At 47.1% G+C, this 25332-nt stretch overlaps 1 protein-coding gene across 1 annotated transcript in view; it reads left to right on the top strand.

Moving 5' to 3' along the window:
- LOC144497116 (proteasome subunit beta type-8-like) overlaps positions 1–25332 on the top strand; it is an 811476-nt gene that overhangs the window by 593382 nt on the left and 192762 nt on the right.

The raw sequence follows: 25332 nt of genomic DNA, 5'->3' as shown, positions 1-25332 counted from the left end.
TTACTGATATTACGCAGTCTGACACACGGTTGCTGATACCACGCAGTGTGACACACGGTTACTGATATTACGCAGTGTGACACACGGTTACTGATATTACGCAGTGTGACACACGGTTACTGATATTACACCGTGTGACACACGGTTACTCATATTACACAGCGTGACACACGGTTACTGATACCACGCAGAGTGACGCACGGTTACTGATATTACGCAGTGTGACACACGGTTGCTGATATTACACAGTGTGACACACGGTTACTGAAACCAAGCATTATGACGCACGGTTCCAATACCACGCAGTGTGACACACGGTTACTGATATTACGCAGTGTGACACACGGTTACTGATACCACGCAGTGTGATACACGGTTACGGATATTACGCAGTGTGACACACGGTTACTGATAATACAGTGTGACACACGAATCCTGATACCACGCAGTGTGACACACGGTTACTGATATTACGCAGTGTGAGACACGGTTACTGATACCATGCAGTGTGACACACGGTTACTGATACCACGCAGTGTGACACACGGTTACTGATATTACGCAATGTGACACACGGTTACTGATATTACGCAGTCTGACACACGGTTCCTGATACCACGGAGTGTGACACACAGTTACTGATATTACGCAGTGTGACACACGGTTACGGATACCACGCAGTGTGACACACGGTTACTGATATTACGCAGTGTGACACACGGTTACTGATATCACGCAGTGTGACACGGTTACGGATATCACGCAGTCTGACACACGGTTACTGATACCACAGAGTGTGACACACGGTTACTGATATTACGCAGTGTGGCACACGGTTACTGATATTACACCGTGTGACACACGGTTACTGATATTACACCGTGTGACACACGGTTACTCATATTATGCAGCGTGACACACGGTTACTGATACCACGCAGAGTGACGCACGGTTGCTGATATTACACAGTGTGACACACGGTTACCGAAACCAAGCATTATGACGCACGGTTCCAATACCACGCAGTGTGACACACGGTTACTGATATTACGCAGTGTGACACACGGTTACTGATATTACGCAGTGTGAGACACGGTTACTGATACCATGCAGTGTGACACACGGTTACTGATACCACGCAGTGTGACATACGGTTACTGATATTACGCAATGTGACACACGGTTACTGATATTACACAGTCTGACACACGGTTACTGATATTACGCAGTGTGACACACGGTTACTGATATTACGCAGTGTGACACACGGTTACTGATATTACGCAATGTGACACACGGTTACTGATATTACACAGTCTGACACACGGTTACTGATATTACGCAGTGTGACACACGGTTACTGATATTACGCAGTGTGACAAACGGTTACTGATATTACGCAGTGTGACACACGGTTACGGATACCACGCAGTGTGACACACAGTTACTGATATTACACAGTGTGACACGGTTACTGATATCACGCAGTGTGACACGGTTACGGATATCACGCAGTCTGACACACGGTTACTGATACCACAGAGTGTGACACACATAGAACATAGAACATAGAACATTACAGCGCAGAACAGGCCCTTCGGCCCACGATGCTGCACCGACCAGTAAAAAAAAAAACTGTGACCCTCCAACCTAAACCAATTTCTTTTCGTCCATGAACCTATCTACGGATCTCTTAAACGCCCCCAAACTAGGCGCATTTACTACTGATGCTGGCAGGGCATTCCAATCCCTCACCACCCTCTGGGTAAAGAACCTACCCCTGACATCGGTTCTATAACTACCCCCCCTCAATTTAAAGCCATGCCCCCTCGTGCTGGATTTCTCCATCAGAGGAAAAAGGCTATCACTATCCACCCTATCTAAACCTCTAATCATCTTATATGTTTCAATAAGATCCCCTCTTAGCCGCCGCCTTTCCAGCGAAAACAATCCCAAATCCCTCAGCCTCTCCTCATAGGATCTCCCCTCCATACCAGGCAACATCCTGGTAAACCTCCTCTGCACCCTCTCCAAAGCCTCCACATCCTTCCTGTAATGTGGGGACCAGAACTGCACACAGTACTCCAAGTGCGGCCGCACCAGAGTTGTGTACAGTTGCAACATAACGCTACGACTCCTAAATTCAATCCCCCTACCAATAAACGCCAAGACACCATATGCCTTCTTAACAACCTTATCTACTTGATTCCCAACTTTCAGGGATCTATGCACACATACACCTAGATCCCTCTGCTCCTCCACACTATTCAAAGTCCTCCCGTTAGCCCTATACTCAACACATCTGTTATTCCTACCAAAGTGAATTACCTCACACTTCTCCGCATTAAACTCCATCCGCCACCTCTCGGCCCAACTTTGCAACCTGTCTAAGTCTTCCTGCAAACTACGACACCCTTCCTCACTGTCTACCACACCACCGACTTTGGTGTCATCAGCAAATTTGCTAATCCACCCAACTATACCCTCATCCAGATCATTAATAAATATTACAAACAGCAGTGGCCCCAAAACAGATCCCTGAGGTACACCACTTGTAACCGCACTCCATGATGAATATTTACTATCAACCACCACCCTCTGTTTCCTATCCGCTAGCCAATTCCTGATCCAATTTCCTAGATCACCCCCAATCCCATACATCTGCATTTTCTGCAGAAGCCTACCATGGTGAACCTTATCAAACGCCTTACTAAAATCCATATATACCACGTCCACTGCCTTGCCCCCATCCACCTCCTTGGTCACTTTCTCAAAAAACTCAATAAGGTTAGTAAGGCACGACCTACCTGCCACAAAACCATGCTGACTATCACCTATCAATTCATTACTCTCCAAATAACTATAAATCCTATCCCTTATAATTTTTTCCAACATCTTGCCGACAACAGAAGTGAGACTCACCGGTCTATAATTCCCGGGGAAGTCTCTGTTCCCCTTCTTAAACAATGGGACAACATTCGCTAACCTCCAATCTTCTGGTACTATACCAGAGGCCAACGACGACCTGAAGATCAGAGCCAGAGGCTCTGCAATCACTTCTCTTGCCTCCCAGAGAATCCTTGGATAAATCCCATCCGGACCTGGGGATTTATCTATTTTCAGACCCTCCAGAATATCCTGCACATCCTTCTTATCAACTGTAATACTGTCTATTCTACTCCCTTGCAACCCAGTGTCCTCCTCAGCTATATTCATGTCCCCTTGCGTGAACACCGAAGAGAAATATTGGTTCAATGCTTCACCAATCTCCTCCGGTTCCACACATAACTTCCCTCTGCCATCTATAACTGGCCCTAAACTTGCCCTAACCAACCTTCTGTTCTTGACATACCTATAGAACGCCTTAGGATTCTCTTTAACCCTATCCGCCAAAGTCTTCTCATGTCCCCTTTTAGCCCTTCTAAGCTCGCTCTTCAACTCCCTCTTAGCCAATCTAAAGCTTTCTAGTGCACTACCCGAGTGCTCACGTCTCATCCGAACATAAGCCTCCTTTTTCTTTTTAACCAACAAAGAAACTTTTTTGGTGCACCACGGTTCCCTAGCCCTACCAATTCCTCCTTGCCTGACAGGGACATACCTATCACAGACTCGCAGTAGCTGCTCCTTGAAAAAACTCCACATGTCGGACGTTCCCAGTCCCTGTAATCTCCTAGTCCAACCTATGTTTCCTAATTCTCTCCTAATAGCCTCATAATTACCCTTCCCCCAGCTAAAACCACTGGCCCGAGGTTCATGCCTATCCCTTTCCATCACTAAGGTGAACGTAACCGAATTGTGGTCACTATCACCAAAATGCACACCAACTTCCAAGTCTAGCACCTGGTCTGGCTCATTTCCCAGCACCAGATCCAATATAGCCTCACCTCTAGTTGGCCTGTCTACATACTGAGTCAAAAAACCTTCCTGCACGCTTTGAACAAAAACTGACCCCTCTAACGAGCTAGAGCTATAACAATTCCAGTCAATATTAGTCAAGTTAAAATCCCCCATAACAATTGCCCTATTACTTTCACTCCTAAGCAGGATTGACTCCGCAATCCTTTCCTCAACCTCTCTAGAACTTTTAGGAGGTCTATAAAAGACTCCCAACAGGGTGACCTCTCCTCTCCTATTTCTAATCTCCGCCCATACTACCTCAACAGATAAGTCCTCATCAAACCTCCTCTCTGACACTGTGATACAATCTCTGACCAATAATGCTACCCCTCCCCCTCTTCTACCTCCTTCCCTACTTCGACTAAAACATTTGAACCCCGGGACCTGCAGCATCCATTCCTGCCCCTGCTCTATCCATGTCTCTGAAATAGCCACAACATCGAAGTCCCAGGTACTGATCCACGCTGCAAGTTCACCCACTTTATTGCGAATACTCCTGGCATTGAAGTATACACATTTCAAACCCTGCTCCACCCCACCTCTGCAATGCCGTGCATTGCAGTCCCCATCCATGCATCCCTCACTTTCAGCCCCACTACTCAGGATCCCTCCCCCCCCCCCGAATCAGTTTAAACCTCCCTGCATGGCCTTAGCAAATTTACCCCCCAGGATATTGGTCCCCTTCTGATTAAGGTGTAGACCATCCTTCTCATAGAGGTCACACCTTCCCCAGTACGAGCCCCAATTGCTTAAGTACCTGAACCCCTCCCTCCTGCACCATCCCCTCAGCCATGAATTCAAACCTTCCCTCTCCCTATTCCTCTCTAAACTATCCCGTGGTACAGGCAAGAGTCCAGAGATAACCACTCTGTCAGTCTTGGCCTTTAGTTTCCACCCCAACTCCATAAATCCCTGCCTAATATCCCCTTCCCCTATCCTCCCTATGTCGTGTGTCCCCACATGTACAATAACTTGTGGTTTATCTCCCTCCCCCCTAAGAGTCCTGAATACCCTGTCAGACACATCCCGGACCCCAGCCCCTGGTAGGCAACACACCAACCCTGAGTCCCTACCTTTAGTTCCGACCCTCCTATCTGTCCCCTTAATTGTGGAGTCCCCAATCACAAGGCCCAGTCTTTTACAGCCCCTAACCACCTGAGCTTTCTCACTCGGCTCACCCCCAGAGATCTGCTCTCTATGCTCAGTTGATTCCTCCTCAACTGTAGCCTCCAGCACCGAAAACCTATTATGGAGGGGAACCGCCCCAGGGGATTGTCTTCCCGATTGCTTCTTACCCCTCCTCCTGGCATTGACCCAAGCCTCATTTCTAGGAGTTACTATTTCTCTATAACTCCTATCAACTTCCACCTCCGCCTCCCGAATTATGCGGAGTTCCTCTACCTCCCCCTCCAGCTCCTTTACACGCTCCTCCAGAAGCTGCAATCTAATGCACTTCTTACAACTAAAATCTCCTGAAACACTACTGGATTTCCTCACCACATACATCCCACAGGAGATGCAGCATACTGCCTGAACTGCCATCCCTGAAGCCATTACCAGCAAGAAAAAAAGAAAACAAAAAACTTCCCCACACTTATAATTAGGTTAGAGGAGGATGGAAGGGTGGGATCCTCTACCAGTGTAGAGGATCGGGTATCTCCTCTGCACCAATTTATAGGGCTAGGGGCCCGAGAGAAAAAAAAACTACTACTGAGGGGGAACCACCCAGGTAACTGACTTTTAAAGTTAAAATAAAAACCCTTCCCAGACTCCTTTGCTGCCCACTTCTAGTTTTCACTTTAAACTTGAAAAACACGGTTACTGATATTACGCAGTGTGGCACACGGTTACTGATATTACACCGTGTGACACACGGTTACTCATATTACGCAGCGTGACACACGGTTACTGATACCACGCAGAGTGACGCACGGTTACTGATATTCCGCAGTGTGACACACGGTTACTGATATTACGCAGTGTGACACACGGTTCCTGGTACCACGGAGTGTGACACACAGTTACTGATATTACGTCGTGTGACTCACGCTTACTGATATTACGCAGTGTGACACACGGTTACTGATAATACAGTGTGACACACGAATCCTGATACCACGCAGAGTGACACACGGTTACTGATATTCCGCAGTGTGACACACGGTTACTGATATTCCGCAGTGTGACACACGGTTACTGATATTCCGCAGTGTGACACACGGTCCCTGATATTACGCAGTGTGACACACAGTTACCGATACCACGCAGTGTGACACACGGTTCCAGATATTACGTAGTGTGACACACAGTTACCGATACCACGCAGTGTGACACACGGTTACTGATACCACGCAGTGCGACACACGGTTCCAGATATTACGCAGTGTGACACACGGTGACTGATATTACGCAGTGTGACACACGGTTACTGGTACCACGCAGTGTGACACACGGTTATTGATATTACACCGTGTGACCCACGGTTACTGATATTACACAGTGTGACACACGGTTACTGATATTACGCAGTGTGACACACGGTTACTGATATTACACCGTGTGACCCACGGTTACTGATATTACGCAGTGTGACCCACGGTTACTGATATTACGCAGTGTGACACACAGTTCCTGATACCACGGAGTGTGACACACAGTTAGTGATATTACACAGTGTGACACACGGTTACTGATATTACACAGTGTGACACACGGTTACTGATATTACACAGTGTGACACACGGTTACTGATATTACACAGTGTGACACACGGTTACTGATATTACACAGTGTGACACACGGTTACTGATATTACGCAGTGTGACCCACGGTTACTGATATTACGCAGTGTGACACACAGTTCCTGATACCACGGAGTGTGACACACAGTTAGTGATATTACACAGTGTGACACACGGTTACTGATATTACACAGTGTGACACACGGTTACTGATATTACGCAGTGTGACACACGGTTACTGATATTACGCAGTGTGACACACGGTTACTGATATTACACCGTGTGACACACGGTTACTGATATTACACAGTGTGACACACGGTTGCTGATACCACGCAGTGTGACACACGGTTACTGATATTACACCGTGTGACATACGGTTACTCATATTACGCAGCGTGACACACGGTTACTGATACCACGCAGAGTGACGCGCGGTTACTGATATTACGCAGTGTGACACACGGTTGCTGATACCACGCAGTGTGACACACGGTTACGGATATTACACAGTGTGACACGCGGTTACTGATATTACACAGTGTGACACACGGTTCCAGATACCACGCAGTGTGACACACGGTTACTGATATTACACAGTGTGGCACATGGTTACTGATATTACGCAGTGTGACACACGGTTGCTGATACCACGCAGTGTGACACACGGTTACGGATATTACACAGTGTGACACATGGTTACTGATATTACGCAGTGTGAAACACGGTTACTGATACCATGCAGTGTGACACACGGTTACTGATATTACGCAGTGTGACACACGGTTGCTGATACCACGCAGTGTGACACGGTTACGGATATCACGCAGTGTGACACACGGTTACTGATACCACGCAGTGTGACACACGGTTACTGATATTACACAGTGTGACACACGGTTACTGATATTACACAGTGTGACACACAGTTCCTGATATTACACCGTGTGACACACGGTTACTCATATTACGCAGTGTGACACACGGTTACTGATACCACGCAGAGTGACGCACGGTTACTGATATTACGCAGTGTGACACATGGTTACTGATATTACGCAGTGTGACACACGGTTACGGATATTACACAGTGTGACACACGGTTACTGATATTACGCAGTGTGACACACGGTTACTGATATTACACAGTGTGACACACGGTTACTGATATTACGCAGTGTGACACACGGTTACTGATACCACGCAGTGTGACCCACGGTTACTGATATTACACAGTGTGACACACGGTTAGGGATAATACACAGTGTGACACACGGTTACGGATACCACGCAGTGTGACACACAGTTACTGATATTACACAGTGTGACACACAGTTACTGATATTACGCAGTGTGACACACGGTTACTCATATTACACAGTGTGACACACGGTTAAGGATATTACGCAGTGTGACACATGTTTACTGATATTACCACACTCTGATTCACCCCTAGGGTATTCTCCATCTCTGGAATCAATCAATCAATCAACATCTTTTGCAGAAAGTACGTTTGATGAGGACTCATCTACTGAGGTAGTTTGGGCTGAGGTTAGAAACAGGAAAGGAGAGGTCACCCTGTTGGGAGTTTCCTATAGGTGTCTGAAAAGTTCCAGAGATGTAGAGGAAAGGATTGCAAAGATGATTCTGGATAGGAGCGAATGTAACAGGGTAGTTGTTATGGGGGACTTTAACTTTACAAATATTGACTGGAAACGCTATAGTTCGAGTACATTAGATGGGTCAGTTTTTGTCCAATGTGTGCAGGAGGGTTTCCTGACACAGTCTGTAGATAGTCCCAAGAGGCGAGGCCACATTGAACAAGAACAAACAAAGAACAAAGAACAATACAGCACAGGAACAGGCCCTTCAGCCCTCCAAGCCCGCGCCGCTCCCCGGTCCAGGATTGAATCCTGAATCCAGGATCCCTGCCCAATTTTCCAGCCTATCTACATACCAATATCCTATCCACTGAGCTGTCCCTCACAGCTACGATGCTTTGTTCATCACAACCTATTAACTCACCCCCACCCCCCCATTCCAGACCATGTGATCTCCAGGGAGAGGAGAAAACCCAGAGTGAAAACCCCAGGGCCAATATGGGGAAAAAAAGTCTGGGAAATTCCTCTCCGACCCCCTGAGGCGATCGAAACGAGTCCAGGAGATCGCACTGACCCTGATCGGAAAATGCTTCCCAACCCTAGTCATTTCCACTTCCACGAACACCATATGAATTCCCTGCCCCCGAGACAGGTTCCCAACTATCCGCAGTCTCGCTCTGTACTGGCACCAACAAGATGATCATAGAATGAAGCCTTGAAACGAGAAACAAGGAACAATTAGCCCGCGCCGCTCCCTGGTCCAAACTAGACCACTCTTTTGTATCCCTCCATTCCCACTCCATTCATATAGCTGTCGAGATAAGTCTTAAACGTTCCCAGTGTGTCCGCCTCCACCACCTTGCCCGGCAACACATTCCAGGCCCCCACGACCCTCTGTGTAAAATATGTCCTTCTGATATCTGTGTTAAACCTCCCCCCCTTCACCTTGAACCTATGACCCCTCGTGAACGTCACCACCGACCCGGGGAAAAGCTTCCCACCGTTCACCCTATCTATGCCTTTCATAATTTTATACACCTCTATTAAGTCTCCCCTCATCCTCCGTCTTTCCAAGGAGAACAACCCCAGTTTCCCCAATCTCTCCTCATAACCAAGCCCCTCCATACCAGGCAACATCCTGGTAAACCTCCTCTGTACTCTCTCCAAAGCCTCCATGTCCTTCTGGTAGTGTGGCGACCAGAACTGGACGCAGTATTCCAAATGCGGCCGAACCAACGTTCTATACATCTGCAACATCAGACCCCAACTCTTATACTCTATGCCCCGTCCTATAAAGGCAAGCATGCCATATGCCTTCTTCACCACCTTCTCCACCTGTGACGTCACCTTCAAAGATCTGTGGACTTGCACACCCAGGTCCCTCTGCGTCTCTACACCCTTTGTGGTTCTTCCATTTATCGTGTAGCTCCTCCCTACATTATTCCCACCAAAATGCATCACTTCGCATTTATCAGGATTGAACTCCATCTGCCATTTCCTTGCCCAAATTTCCAGCCTATCTATATCCTTCTGTAGCCTCTGACAATGTTCCTCACTATCTGCAAGTCCTCCCAGTTTTGTGTCGTCCGCAAACTTACTGATCACCCCAGTTACTCCTTCTTCCAGATCATTTATATAAATCACAAACAGCAGAGGTCCCAATACAGAGCCCTGCGGTACACCACTATTCACAGGCCTCCAGCCGGAAAAAGACCCTTCCACTACCACCCTCTGTCTTCTATGACCAAGCCAGTTCTCCACCCATCTAGCCACCTCCCCCTTTAACCCATGGGATCCAACCTTTTTCACTAGCCTACCATGAGGGACTTTGTCAAACGCTTTACTAAAGTCCATATAGACAACATCCACGGCCCTTCCTTCGTCAACCATTTTGGTCACTTCTTCAAAAAACACCACCAGGTTAGTGAGGCATGACCTCCCTCTCACAAAACCATGCTATCGTTAATGAGTTTATTCCTTTCTAAATGCGCATACATCCTATCTCTAAGAATCTTCTCCAACAACTTCCCCACCACGGACGTCAAACTCACCGGCCTATAATTACCCGGGTTATCCTTCCTACCCTTCTTAAATAACGGGACCACATTGGCTATCCTCCAATCCTCTGGGACCTCACCTGTGTCCAGTGACGAGACAAAGATTTGCGTCAGAGGCCCAACGATTTCACCTCTCGTCTCCCTGAGCAGCCTTGGATAGATTCCATCAGGCCCTGGGGATTTGTCAGTCTTTATATTCTCTAACAAACCTAACACTTCCTTCTTTGTAATGGAGATTTTCTCCAACGGTTCAACACTCCCCTCAGAGACACTCCCAGTCAACACATCCCTCTCCTTTGTGAATACCGACGCAAAGTATTCATTTAGGATCTCCCCTACTTCTTTGGGCTCCAAGCATAAGTCCCCACTTTTGTCCCTGAGAGGTCCAATTTTTTCCCTAACAACCCTTTTGTTCCTAACGTATGAATAAAATGCCTTGGGATTCTCCTTAATCCTGTCTGCCAAGAACATTTCGTGACCCCTTTTTGCTCTTCTAATTCCCCGTTTGAGTACTTTCCTACTTTCATTGTACTCCTCCAGAGCTCTCTCCGTTTTTAGCTGCTTGGACCTAACATACGCCTCTCTTTTCGTTTTGATACTGGGTCATGAACCAGGCCAGGTGTTAGATTTGGAGGTAGGTGAGCACTTTGGTGATCGTGATCCCAATTCGGTTACATTTACTTTAGCGATGGAAAGGGATAGGTATATAGCGCAGGGCAAGAGTTATAGCTGAGGGAAAGGAAATTATGATGCAATTAGGTGAGATTTAAGATGCATAGGATGGGAAAGAAATCTGCAGGGGATGGGCACAATAGAACTGTGGAGCTTGTTCAAGGAACAGCTGCTGCGTGTCCTTGATAAGTATGTACCTGTCAGGCAGGGAGGAAGTGGTCGAGCGAGGGAACCGTGGTTTACCAAAGAAGTTGAATCTCTTGAGAAGAGGAAGAAGGAGACTTATGTAAATATGAGACATGAAGGCTCAGTTAGGGCGCTTGAGAGTTACAAGTTAGCCAGGAAGGACCTGAAGAGAGAGCTAAGAAGAGCCCGGAGGAGACATGAGAAGTCTTTGGCAGGTAGGATCAAGGAAAACCCTAAAGCTTTCTACAGATATGTCAGGAATAAAAGAATGACCAGAGCCAGTCAAGGACAGTAGTGGGAAGTTGTGCGTGGAGTCCGAAGAGATAGGAGAGGCGCTAAATGAATATTTTTCATCAGTATTCACACAGGAATAAGACAATGTTGTCGAAGAGAATACTGAGATACAGGCTATTAGACTAGACGGGATTGAGGTTCATAAGGAGGAGGTGTTAGCAATTCTGGAAAGTGTGAAAATAGATAAGTCCCCGGGACTGGATGGGATTCATCCTAGGATTCCCTGGGAAGCTAGGGAGAGATTGCAGAGCCTTTGGCTTTGATCTTTATGTCATCATTGTCTACAGGAATAGTACAGAAGACTGGAGGATAGCAAATGTTGTCCCCTTGTTCAAGAAGGGGAGTAGAGACAACCCTGGTAATTATAGACCAGTGAGCCTTACTTCTGTTGTGGGCAAAGTATTGGAAAGGATTATAAGAGATAGGATTTATAATCATCTGGAAAGGAACAATTTGATTATGGATAGTCAATATGGTTTTGTGAAAGGTAGGTCGTGCCTCACAAACCTTATTGAGTTCTTTGAGAAGGTGACCAAAGAGGTGGATGAGGGTAAAGCAGTTGATGTGGTGTATATGGATTTTAGTAAAGCGTTTGATAAGGTTCCCCATGGTAGGCTATTGCAGAAAATACAGAGGCATGGAGAGAGGAGCCAAGGAGAGGGGCCATGTTTTACCAAGGAGAGGGGCCATGTTTTTGAGGAAGAGAAGGTGTTACAGGCTAATAGGCTGGAGGAAATAGATGTTCGGAGGGAGGATGTCCTGGCAGTTTTGAATAAACTGAAGGTCGATAAGTCCCCTGGGCCTGATGAAATATATCCTAGGTGTAAGTTTTTCGGGCAACTCAGGCCTTTTTTTTATGAGCTGGGAAAAGGACTTGAACCCTAAAGAACTGTGAAAGTGGCCACACGTGGCTGCAGGACTTGACCTGGTCAGTGAGCCCAGCCAGCCTGTGTGTGTGTGTGTGTGTGTGTGTGTGTGAAGAGGCCCAGTCCAAAAATTGCAAGCAGCCAGAAACCAGACAGACTGCTGATTAGGTTATCAGCAGCACAAAAAGAACCTCACGACATCACCAGACTAGGCCGGCAGCAAGACAATACACCTGGTCTGGACTCAATACAGGTGATAATGGCCTTGTCCCAGAGCGAGGAGAAGCCCATTTCCCGAATGGGAAAACAATTAAACGATCTCCGATGGAACAATACAGGACAGCAAGGGACCTATCACCTGGGATGGGACCCATCTGGTCTCTATGGACTGTAAGATCACAGCTGCAAATAACGAGCAAGCCTTTGTCTGTGGAAACTGCCGGTTGGAAGGGGGGCGGAGTTGTCAGGAAAAAGGAATTCAAGTTTACAATATAAAAGGATGGTCAGGCCGGCCATGTTTCTCTCTTTTCTCTTCGGACCAGCATGACAGCACTCTCCACTCGGTCATCTCCAGTACGCAGCCTGAAGCCCACTGAGCAATTTAAACTAGGATTGTGAGTATCCCCTGGTAATTCGCGAAGTTCCCGAGATCATCATAGTGGATGAGGCTTTGGGGGGATGTCCTTAGAGATGGGATTTACGACCATTTAGAAAGATGCGGATTAATCCGGGATAGTCACCATGGATTCATGAAGGGCAAGTCGTGCCTCACAAATTTGATAGAATTTTTTGAGGAGGTAACTAAGTGTGTTGATGAAGGTAGGGCAGTTGATGTCATATACATGGATTTTAGTAAGGCGTTTGATAAGGTCCCCCATGGTCGGCTTATGATGAAAGTGAGGAGGTGTGGGATAGAGGGAAAGTTGGCCGATTGGATAGGTAACTGGCTGTCTGACCGAAGATAGAGGGTGGTGGTCGATGGAAAATTTTCGGATTGGAGGCAGGTTGCTAGCGGAGTGCCGCAGGGATCAGTGCCTTGTCCTCTGCTCTTTGTGGATTTTTATTCATGACTTAGAGGAGGGGGCTGAAGGGTGGATCAGTAAATTTGCTGATGACACCAAGATTGGTGGAGTAGTGGATGAGGTGGAGGGCTGTTGTCGGCTGCAAAGAGACATAGATAGGATGCAAAGCTGGGCTGAAAAATGGCAAATGGAGTTTAACCCTGATAAATGTGAGGTGATTCATTTTGGTAGGACTAATTTAAATGTGGATTACAGGGTCAAAGGTAGGGTTCTGAAGACTGTGGAGGAACAGAGAGATCTTGGGGTTCATATCCACAGATCTCTAAAGGTTGCCACTCAAGTGGATAGAGCTGTGAAGAAGGCCTATAGTGTGTTAGCTTTTATTAACAGGGGGTTGGAGTTTATGAGCCATGGGGTTATGCTGCAACTGTACAGGACCTTGGTGAGACCACATTTGGAGTATTGTGTGCAGTTCTGGTCACCTCACTATAGGAAGGATGTGGAAGCGCTGGAAAGAGTGCAGAGGAGATTTACCAGGATGCTGCCTGGTTTGGAGGGTAGGTCTTATGAGGAAAGGTTGCGGGAGCTAGGGCTGTTCTCTCTGGAGCGGAGGAGGCTGAGGGGAGACTTAATAGAGGTTTATAAAATGATGAAGGGGATAGATAGAGTGAACGTTCAAAGACTATTTCCTCGGGTGGATGGAGCTATTACAAGGGGGCATAACTATAGGGTTCGTGGTGGGAGATACAGGAAGGATATCAGAGGTAGGTTCTTTACACAGAGAGTGGTTGGGGTGTGGAATGGACTGCCTGCAGTGATAGTGAAGTCAGACACTTTAGGAACATTTAAGCGGTTATTGGATAGGCACATGGAGCACACCAGGATGATAGGGAGTGGGATAGCTTGATCTTGGTTTCAGATAAAGCTCGGCACAACATCGTGGGCCGAAGGGCCTGTTCTGTGCTGTACTGTTCTATGTTCTATGTTCTATGGGATTGAGGGTGATTTTGCGGTTTGGATCAGAAATTGGCTAGCTGTAAGAAGTCAGAGGGTGGTGGTTGATGGGAAATGTTCATCCTAGAGTTCAGTTACTAGTGGTCTACCGCAAGGATCTGTTTTGGGGCCACTGCTGTTTGTCATTTTTATAAATGACCTGGATGAGGGCGTAGAAGGATGGGTTCATAAATTTGCGGATGACACTAAAGTCGGTGGAGTTGTGGACAGTGCGGAAGGATGTTGCAGATTACAGAGGGACATAGATAAGCTGAAGAGCTGCCCTGAGAGGTGGTAAATGGAGTTTAATGCGGAAAAGTATGAGGTGATTCACTTTGGAAGGAGTAACAGGAATACAGAGTACTGGGCTAATGGTAAGATACTTGGTAGTGTGGATGAGCAGCGAGATCTCGGTGTCCATGTGCATAGATCCCTGAAAGTTGGCACCCAGGTTGATAGGGTTGTTAAGAAGGCGTACAGTGTGTTTGCTTTTATTGGTAGAGGGATTGAGTTTCGGAGCCATGATGTCATGTTGCAGCTGTACAAAACTCTGGTGCGGCCGCACTTGGAGTATTGTGTACAGTTCTGGTCGCCGCATTATAGGAAGGATGTGAAAGCATTGGAAAGGGTGCAGAGGAGATTTACCAGGATGTTGCCTGGTATGTTGGGAAGGTCTTATGAGGAAAGGCTGAGTGATTTGAGGCTGCTTTCGTTAGAGAGAAGAAGGTTAAGAGGTGACTTAATAGATGCATACAAGATGATCAGAGGATTAGATAGGGTGGACAGTGAGAGCCTTTTTCCTCGGATGGTGATGGATGGGACAAGGGGACATAGCTTTAAATTGAGGGGTGATAGATATAGGACAGATGTCAGAGGTAGGTTAAAGAACTCAGAGAGTAGTAAGGGTGTGGAATGCTCTGCCTGCAACAGTAGTGGACTCGCCAACATTAAGGGCATTTAAAGGGTCATTGGATAAACATATGGATGATATTGGAATAGTGTAGGTTAGATGGGCTTTCGATTGCTTTCACAGGTCGGCGCAACATCGAGGGCCGAAGGGCCTGTACTGCGCTGTAATGTTCTATGTTCTATGGAATGTAACTTGTGTCATTGACCGTAGGAATAGACACGAATGATTTGTTCATTGACTCTGCCATTTCCTCACTCCCCATGATAACTTCTCCTGCCTCCAGTCGCTATGCTCAATCCTCTGCACTGACTCACAGAAGCACAGAAGGAGGCCGTTCAACCCATCATGTTGATGCTGGCTCTCCTCAAGAATTACTCACCCTACCACACCTCCCCCCTGCCTTTACCCTGCAATGTTTTACTGTAGATATATTGTTATCCAATTCTCTTTTGAAAGCATCAATTGAATCTGCTTCAACCACTCATAAGCAGTGCATTCCAGACATCACATTTGCATCTTTTGCCAACCACTATAAGTTAGTGCCCTCTACTTTTCACACCATTCAGCAATCACAGAATTGTTATGGTGCAGAAGGAGGCCATTCAGCCCATTGTGTCTGCATCAAGCTCTTCAACGAGCATCATGACTTTAGTGTCATTCCCCTACCTTTTCCCCGTACCCCTGCACATTGTTTCTATTCACATAATCATCTAATGTCCTCTTGAATGTCTCGCGTGAAGCTGCCTCCATCGCACTTCCAGACGTGAGCCAGTCGCCGGGAGGGGGGGGGGGCGAGAGTTTTTTCTCACATCTCATTTACTACTTTTATAAATCACTTTAAATCTGTACCCTCTCATTACTGATTATTTTACGAGAGGGAACAGTTTCTCTCTATCTACTCTGTCCAGTCCCCTCATGATTTTGAATATCGCTATCAAATCTCCTCTCTGCTTTCTTCACTTCAAGGAGAACATTCCCAAACCTCTCCAATCTATCCTCTTAACTGAAGTTTTTTATCCCTGGGACCATTCTTGTCAAGCTCTTCTGCACTCTCTCCAATGCGTTCACATCTTTCCTATAGAGTGTATACAATATTCCCGTTGAGGTCTAACCAGTATCTTGTATAAATTCCTTGCTCTTGTACTCATAGAACATAGAACAGTACAGCACAGAACAGGCCCTTCGGCCCACATTGTTGTGCCGAGCTTTGTCTGAAAACCAGATCAAGCTATTTCCTCCCTATCATCCCGAAGTACTCCATGTGCCTATCCAATAGCTTCTTAAATGTTCCTAAAGTTTCTGACTCCACTATCACTGCAGGCAGTCCATTCCACACCCCAACCACTCTCTGAGTAAAAAACCTACCTCGGACATCCTTCCTATATCTCCCACCATGAACCCTATAGTTATGCCCCCTACTTACCACTCCATTCACCCGAGGAAATAGTCTTTGAACGTTCACTCTATCTATCCCCCTCATCATCTTATAAACCTCTATCAAGTCTCCTCTCAACCTCCTCCGCTCCAAAGAGAAAAGCCCAAGTTCCCTCAACCTTTCCTCATAAGACCTACCCTCCAAACCAGGCAGCATCCTGGTAAATCTCCTTTGCACTCTTTCCAGTGTCTCCACATCCTTCTTATAGTGAGGTGACCAGAACTGCTCACAATATTCCAAATGTGGTCTCACCAAGGTCCTGTACAGTTGCAGCATAACCCCACAGCTCTTAAACTCAAACCCCCTGTTAATGAACGCCAACACACTATAGGCCTTCTTCACGGCTCTATCCACTTGAGTGGCAACCTTCAGAGATCTATGGATATGAACCCCAAGATCTCTCTGTTCCTCCACATTCTTCAGAACCCTACCTTTGACCCTGTAATCCACATTTAAATTTGTCCTACCAAAATGAATCACCTCACATTTGTCAGGATTAAACTCCATTTGCCATTTTTCAGCCCAGCTCTGCATCCCATCTCTATCTCTTTGCAGCCTACAACAGCCCAACACCTCATCCAGTACTCCACCAATCTTGGTGTCATCAGCAAATTTACTGATCCACCCTTCAGCCCCCTCCTCCAAGTCATTTATAAAAATGACAAATAGCAGAGGACCAAGCACTGATCCCTGTGGCACTCCACTGGTAACCGGTTTCCAGTCCGAAAATTTTCCATCCACCACCACCCTCTGTCTTCTGTTAGATAGCCAGTTACCTATCCAATCGGCCAAACTTCCCTCTATCCCACACATCCTTACTTTCTTCATAAGCCGACCATGGGGGACCTTATCAAATGCCTTACTAAAATCCATGTATATGACATCAACTGCACTACCTTCATCTACATACTTAGTTACCTCCTCAAAAAATTCTATCAAATTTCTCCCCCTGTTCCTGAAGCCCCTTTACAATAAGAATGGGGGGGGGGGGGTTTAATCTTTCTCTCTCCATCCCACTATCAGTCCTATCCTGTCTCTCCACTCGCCAGCCACTGCAGATCCTCCTTTCTCCACAGGGGGCGGCAGAGGATGTTCCTCTGTTCGGCTGATTGGAAGCAACCTGAATTCTCAGACTCTGCCCGGCAACAGATGATTCACACCAGCTCTTTATTCTCATTGGTCTGTCTCTCTCTGTCAGTGCTGGATTGAGCTGCACGAACTGAGTGTGTCAGGGTGGTTGTGAGCTGTTCACATTGTGGGGCAGACTCGATGGGCCGAATGGCCTCTTTCTGCACTGCAGGGATTCGATGGTTCTCTTGTTTTTACTTTCAGATGGCTGTTTACCTGCTGTGGACTCTTCTTGCCACATTGCCACTCTCTCTGGCACAGCAAGACAGACTCTCCCATCATTAAATCTCTCCTGGCATCCACCCTGTAACACACCCTCCCAGCTCTCCTGTCCCCCCACTCCCCAACTTGCTTCACATCTATAACCTGTCTTAACTTTCTCCCAGTCCCAATGATAGGTCACAGACCTGGAAATGTTAACTCTGCTTCCCTTTCTCTCCAGGTGCTGACAGACAGGGTGAGCATGCCCAGTGATTTCAGCAGCCCCCTGACACCAGCCGTTCTCTGGCTAACTCCGACAATTGTCTACCTGATACGCTGCAGGAAAGGATGTCCTGGGGCATGGTACATTGGGGAAACCATGCAGACGCTACGACAACGGATGAATGAACACCGCTCGACAATCACCAGGCAAGACTGTTCTCTTCCTGTGGGGGAGCACTTCAGCAGTCACGGGCATTCAGCCTCTGATCTTCGGGTAAGCATTCTCCAAGGCGGCCTTCACGACACACGACAACGCAGAGTCGCTGAGCAGAAACTGATAGCCAAGTTCCGCACACATGAGGACGGCCTAAACCGGGATGTTGGATTTATGTCACATTATCAGTAACCCCCACAGCTTGCCCCCTGGACTTGCAGAATCTCACTAGCTGTTCTGTCTGGAGACAACACACATCTCTTTGACATGTGTTTAATGCTCCCTCCACCCACATTGTCGGTACCTTTAAGACCTGGCTGGCTGTAGGGATTCGCATTCTAATTTGTATTCTGTAACTTGATTTCTGTGTCTCTGTGCACTGTTTGAGAGCAGATATCCACTCCATCTGACGAAGGAGCAGCGCTCCGAAAGCTTATGGTATTTGCTACCAAATAAACCTGTTGGACTTTAACCTGGTGTTGTGAGACTTCTTACTGTGTTTACCCCAGTCCAACGCCGGCATCTCCACATCATAACTCTGACATAGCCAGGAAATGAGGTGTGTCAACCGAGGTATCATTCCTCGCGTGTGCCGGCTGGCACAGTGAGCAGCAGGCTATTCGACTGCAGATGAATCGCAGAGCAGCCTGAACCCCTCTCTGGAACAACCCTGAAGTACACACTTAGCCCGTGCAGCAGGAGGTGAATCAGGATGTGGCACCAGTCAGCTGATAATGGGGAACATTGACAATCGTTTTCTCCAGAGACTGGGATACGGGGGAATGGTGGGCATGTTGGGGGGAAGCACAGGGAGCGATTAGAAGGTCACAAGGTCAAAAGAAATAGGAGCAGGAGCGGGCCAGTCAGTCCATCAAGCCTGCCCTGCCACTCAATAAGATCTTGGGTGATTTGATTGTGGCCTTAACTACCTTTTTCTGCCATCCCCACCCCTGGAACCGTCATAGAATCATAGAATAGAATCCCTACGGTACGGAAGGAGGCCATTCAGTCCATCGAGTCTATACTGACTACAATCCCACCCAGGCCCCATTCCCGCAGCCCCACACATTTACCCTGCTGATCCCCCGACAGTAGGGTCAATTTAGCATGGCCAATCAATGTAACCCACACATTTTTGGACTGTGGGAGCACCCGGAGGAAACCCACGCAGACAGTGAGAACGTGCAGACTCCACACAGACAGTGACTGAGGCCGGGATTGAACTTGGATCCCTGGTGCGGTGAGGCAGCAGTGGTCACCACTGTGCCGCCCCAACATTGATGCCTTTGTCAAGTGGGGGCGGGAATTAGACATCAGGGATCAGGCAGGAACTTTCAAAAGTTAATTGGGGGAGTCAGTGGGAAGGCAAAGGGACATCTGGTAAGTGGGAGACTTTCAAAAGTGTGTTAACCAGAGTTCAGGGTAAGCACATGCCTCTTTGAATGAAAGGTAAGGCTGGCAGAAATAGGAAACCCCGGATGACTCGGGATATTGAGGCCCTGGTCAAGAAGAAGAAGGAGGTACATGACATGCATAGGCAGCTGGGATCAAGTGGATCCCTTGAAGAGTATAGGGGGTGTAGGAGTAGAGTTAAGAGAGAAATCAGGAGGGCAAAAAGGGGACACGAGATTGTTTTGGCAGATAAGGCAAAGGAGAATCCAAAGACCTTCTACAAATACATAAAGGGCAAAAGAGTAACAAGGGAGAGAGTAGAGCCTCTTAAGGATCAACAAGGTCATCTTGCAAGGTGGATACAAAACTGGCTCGGTCAAAGAAAGAGTTTTAACAACACCAGGTTAAAGTCCAACAGGACTTTAACCTGGTGTTAAACTTCTTACTGTGTTTACCCCAGTCCAACGCCGGCATCTCCACATCATGACTACCATCGGTCAAAGAAGACAGAGGGTAGCAGTGGAAAGGTGCGTTTCTGAATGGAGGGCTGTGACAAGTGGCGTTCCTCAGGGATCAGTGCTGGGACCTTTGCTGTTTGTAATATATATAAATGATTTGGAGGAAAATGTAACTGGTTTGATTAGTAAGTTTGCGGATGACACAAAGGTTGGTGGATTTGCGGATAGCGATGAGGACCATCAGAGGTTACAACAGGATATAGATCAGTTGGAGACTTGGATGGAGCGATGACAGATGGAGTTTAATCCGGACAAATGTGAGGTAATGCATTTTGGGAGGTCTAATACAGATAGGAAATATACAGTAAATGGCAGAACCCTTAAGAGTATTGATAAGCAAAGGGATCTGGGTGTACAGGTACACAGGTCACTGAAAGTGGCAATGCAGGTGGAGAAGGTAGTCAAGAAGGCATACGACATGCTTGCCTTCATCGGCCGGGGCATTGAGTTTAAAAATTGGCAAGTTATGTCGCAGCTTTATCGAACCTTAGTTAGGCCGCACTTGGAATATAGTGTTCAGTTCTGGTCGCCACACTACCAGAAGGATGTGGAGGCTTTGGAGAGGGTACAGAAAAGATTTACCAGGATGTTGCCTGGTATGGAGGGCATTAGCTATGAGGAGAGGTTGGAGAAACTCGGTTTGTTCTCACTGGAATGACAGAGGTTGAGGGGTGACCTGATAGAAGTCTACAAGATTATGAGGGGCATGGATAGAGTGGATAGTCAGAAGCTTTTTCCCAGGGTGGAAGAGTCAATTACTAAGGGGCACAGGTTTAAGGTGTGAGGGGCAAGGTTTAAAGGAGATGTACGAGGCAGATTTTTTGCATAGAGAGTGGTGGGTGCCTGGAACTCGATGCCGGGGGAGGTAGTGGAAGTGGATACGGTAGTGACTTTTAAGGGGCGTCTTGACAAATACATGAATAGGATGGGAATAGAGGGATATGGTCCCCGGAAGGATAGGAGGTTTTAGTTAAGTCGGGCAGCATGGTCGGTGCAGGCTTGGAGGGCTGAAGGGCCTGTTCCTGTGCTGTAATTTTCTTTGTTCTTTGTTCTTTATGTGCGGATCCACAAGAGATGAGTGAGATCCTAAATGAATATTTCTCATCAGTATTTACTGTTGAGAAAAGCATGGATGTTAGGGAACTTGGGGAAATAAATAGTGATGTCTTGAGGTGTGTACATATTGCAGAGAAGGAGGTGCTGGACGCCTTAAAGCGCATCAAGGTAGAAAAATCTCTGGGACCTGATGAAATGTATCCCAGGACATTGTGGGAGGCTAGGGAGGAAATTGCGGGTCCCCTAGCTGAGATATTTGAATCATCGATAGTCATGGGTGAGGTGCCTGAAGATTGGAGAGTGGCAAATGTTGTGCCTTTGTTTAAAAAGGGCTGCAGGGAAAAGCCTGGGAACTACAGGCCAGTGAGCCTCACATCTGTGGTAGGTAAGTTGTTGGAAGGTATTCTGAGAGACAGGATCTACAGGCATTTAGAAACGCAAGGACTGATTCGGGACAGTCAGCATGGCTTTGTGAGTGGAAAATCATGCCTCACAAATTTAATTGAGTTTTTTGAAGGGGTAACCAAGAAGGTAGATGAGGACAGTGCAGTTGATGTTGTTCTACATAGACTTTAGCAAGGCCCTTGACAAGGTACCTCATGGTAGGTTGTTGCATAAAGTTAAATCTCACAGGATCCAGTGTGAGGTATCTAAATGGATACAAAATTGGCTTCTTGACAGAAGCCAGAGGGTGGTTGTAGAGGGTTATTTTTCAAACTGGAGGCTTGTGACCAGCGGTGTGCCTCAGCGATCAGTGCTGGGTCCACTGTTATTTGTCATTTATATTAATGATTTGGATGAGAATATAGGAGACATAGTTAATAAGCTTGCAGATGACACCAAGATTGGTGGCGTAGTGGATAGTGAAGAAAGCTATCTCCGATTGCAACAGGATCTTGATCAATTGGCCAGTGGGCTGACGAATGGCAGATGGAGTTTAATTTAGATAAATGCGAGGTGATACATTTTGGTAGATTGAACCAGGGCAGGACTTACTCAGTTAATGGTAGGGCGTTGGGGAGAGTTACAGAACAAAGAGATCTAGGAGTCACAGGTGGACAGAGTGGTGAAGAAGGCATTCAGCATGCTTGGTTTCATTGGTCAGAACATTGAATACGGAAGTTGGGAAGTCTTGTTGAAGTTTTACAAGACATTGATAAGGCCACACTTGGAATACTGTGTACAGTTCTGGTCACCCTATTATAGAAAGGATATTATGAAACTAGAAAGAGTGCAGAAAAGATTTACTGGGATGCTACCGGCACTTGATGGATTGAGTTATAAGGAGAGGCTGAATAGACTGGGACTTTTTTCTCTGGAGTGTAGAAGGCTGAGGGGTGATCTTATCGAGGTCTATAAAATAATGAGGGGCAAAGATAAGGTAGATAGTCAATATCTTTTCCCAAAGGTAGGTGAGTACAAAACTAGAGAGCATATGTTTAAGGAACCTATGCTCTCTAGCATAGGGAAGGGTCGTGGATGTTGTCTATATGGATTTCAGTAAGGCATTTGACAAAGTCCCTCATGGCAGGTTGGTTAAGAAGGTTAAGGCTCACGGGATACAAGGAGAAGTGGCTAGATGGGTAGAAAACTGGCTTGGCCATAGGAGACAGAGGGTAGCAGTCGAAGGGTCTTTTTCCGGCTGGAGGTCTGTGACCAGTGGTGTTCCACAGGGCTCTGTACTGGGACCTCTGCTATTTGTGATATATATAAATGATTTGGAAGAAGGTGTAACTGGTGTTATCAGCAAGTTTACGGATGACACGAAGATGGCTGGACTTGCGGATAGCGATGAACATTGTCGGACAATACAGCAGGATATAGATAGGCTGGAAAATTGGGCGGAGAAGTGGCAGATGGAATTTAATCCAGATAAATGCGAAGTGATGCATTTTGGAAGAACTAATGTAGGGGGGAGTTATACAATAAATGGCAGAGCCATCAAGAATATAGAAACACAGAGGGACCTAGGTGTGCAAGTCCACAAATCCTTGAAGGTGGCAGCACAGGTGGAGAAGGTGGTGAAGAAGGCATATGGTATGCTTGCCTATATAGGACGGGGTATAGAGTATAAAAGCTGGAGTCTGATGTTGTAGCTGTATAAAACGCTGGTTAGGCCACATTTGGAGTACTGCGTCCAGTTCTGGTCGCTGCACCACCAGAAGGACGTGGAGGCTTTAGAGAGAGTGCAGAGAAGGTTTACCATGATGTTGCCTGGTATGGAGGGTCTTAGCTATGAGGAGAGATTGGGTGAACTGGGCTTGTTCTCCCTGGAAAGACGGAGAATGAGGGGAGACCTCATAGAGGTGTTCAAAATTATGAAGGGTATAGACAGGGTGAACAGTGGGAACCTTTTTCCCAGGTCGGAGGTGATGATCACGAGGGGTCACAGGCTCAAGGTGAGGTATAACTCAGATATCAGAGGGACGTTTTTTACACAGAGACTGGTGGGGGCCTGGAATGCGCTGCCAAGGAGGGCGGTGGAGGCAGACACGCTGGCATCGTTTAAGACTTACCTGGATAGTCACATGAGCAGTTTGGGAATGGAGGGATACAAACGAATGGTCTAGTTGGACCAATGAGCGGTGCAGGCTTGGAGGGCCGAAGGGCCTGTTTCCTGTGCTGTACTGTACTGTTCTTTGTTCTTTGTAAGGTGAGAGGGGAGAGATACAAAAGTGTACAGAGGGGCAATTTTTTCACACAGAGGGTGGTGAGTGTCTGGATCAAGCTGCCAGAGGTAGTAGTAGAGGCGGGTACAATTTTGTCTTTTAAAAAGCATTTAGATAGTTACATGGGTACAATGGGTATAGAGGGATATGGGCCAAATGCGGTCAATTGGAATTAGCTTAGGGGTTTTAAAAAAAAAGGGGGCATGGACAAGTTGGGTCAAAGGGCCTGTTTCCATGCTGTAAACCTCTATGACTCCAAATAAACATAGAATCCTACAGTGCAGAAGGAGGTTATTCAGCCCATCAAAGAACAAAGAGAACAAAGAACAATACAGCACAGGAACAGGCCCTTCGGCCCTCCAAGCCCGCGCCACTCCCCGGTCCAGGATTGAATCCTGAATCCAGGATCCCCGCCCAATTTTCCAGCCTATCTACATACCAATATCCTATCCACCGAGCTGTCCCTCACAGCTACGATGCTTTGTTCATTACAACCTATTAACTCACCCCCACCCCCCTATTCCAGACCATGTGATCCCCAGGGAGAGGCGAAAACCCAGAGTGAAAAACCCCAGGGCCAATATGGGGAAAAAAAAAATCTGGGAAATTCCTCTCCGACCCCCTGAGGCGATCGAAACGAGTCCAGGAGATCACAATGGCCCTGATCGGAAAATGCTTCCCAACCCTAGTCATTTCCACTTCCATGAACACCATATGAATTCCCTGCCCCCGAGACAGGTTCCCAACTATCCGCAGTCTCGCTCTGTACTGGCACCAGCAAGATGATCATAGAATGAAGCCTTGAAACGAGAAACAAGGAACAATTAGCCCGCGCCGCTCCCTGGTCCAAACTAGACCACTCTTTTGTATCCCTCCATTCCCACTCCGGTCATATAGCTGTCTAGATAAGTCTTAAACGTTCCCAGTGTGTCCGCCTCCACCACCTTGCCCGGCAACACATTCCAGGCCCCCACGACCCTCTGTGTTTGCACTGACCACAATCTCACCCAGGCCATATCCCCATTACCCCATGCATTTACCCGAGCTAGTCCCCGACACTAAGGGGCAATTTAGCATGGCCAATCCACCTAACCCACACATCTTTGGACTGTGAGAGGAAACCAGACCACCTGGAGGATACCCACACAGACATGGGGAGAACGTGCAAACTCCACACAGACAGTGACCCAAGCCGGAAATCGAACCCGGGTCCCTGGCGCTGTGAGGCAGCAGTGCTAACCACTGTGCTACCGATTGC

This window comes from Mustelus asterias, chromosome 8 (genome assembly GCF_964213995.1).
Source record: "Mustelus asterias chromosome 8, sMusAst1.hap1.1, whole genome shotgun sequence".
NCBI lineage: Eukaryota > Metazoa > Chordata > Chondrichthyes > Carcharhiniformes > Triakidae > Mustelus > Mustelus asterias.
Note: the sequence above shows the minus strand (reverse complement) of the source record. Positions and strands in the feature narration are given on the sequence as shown.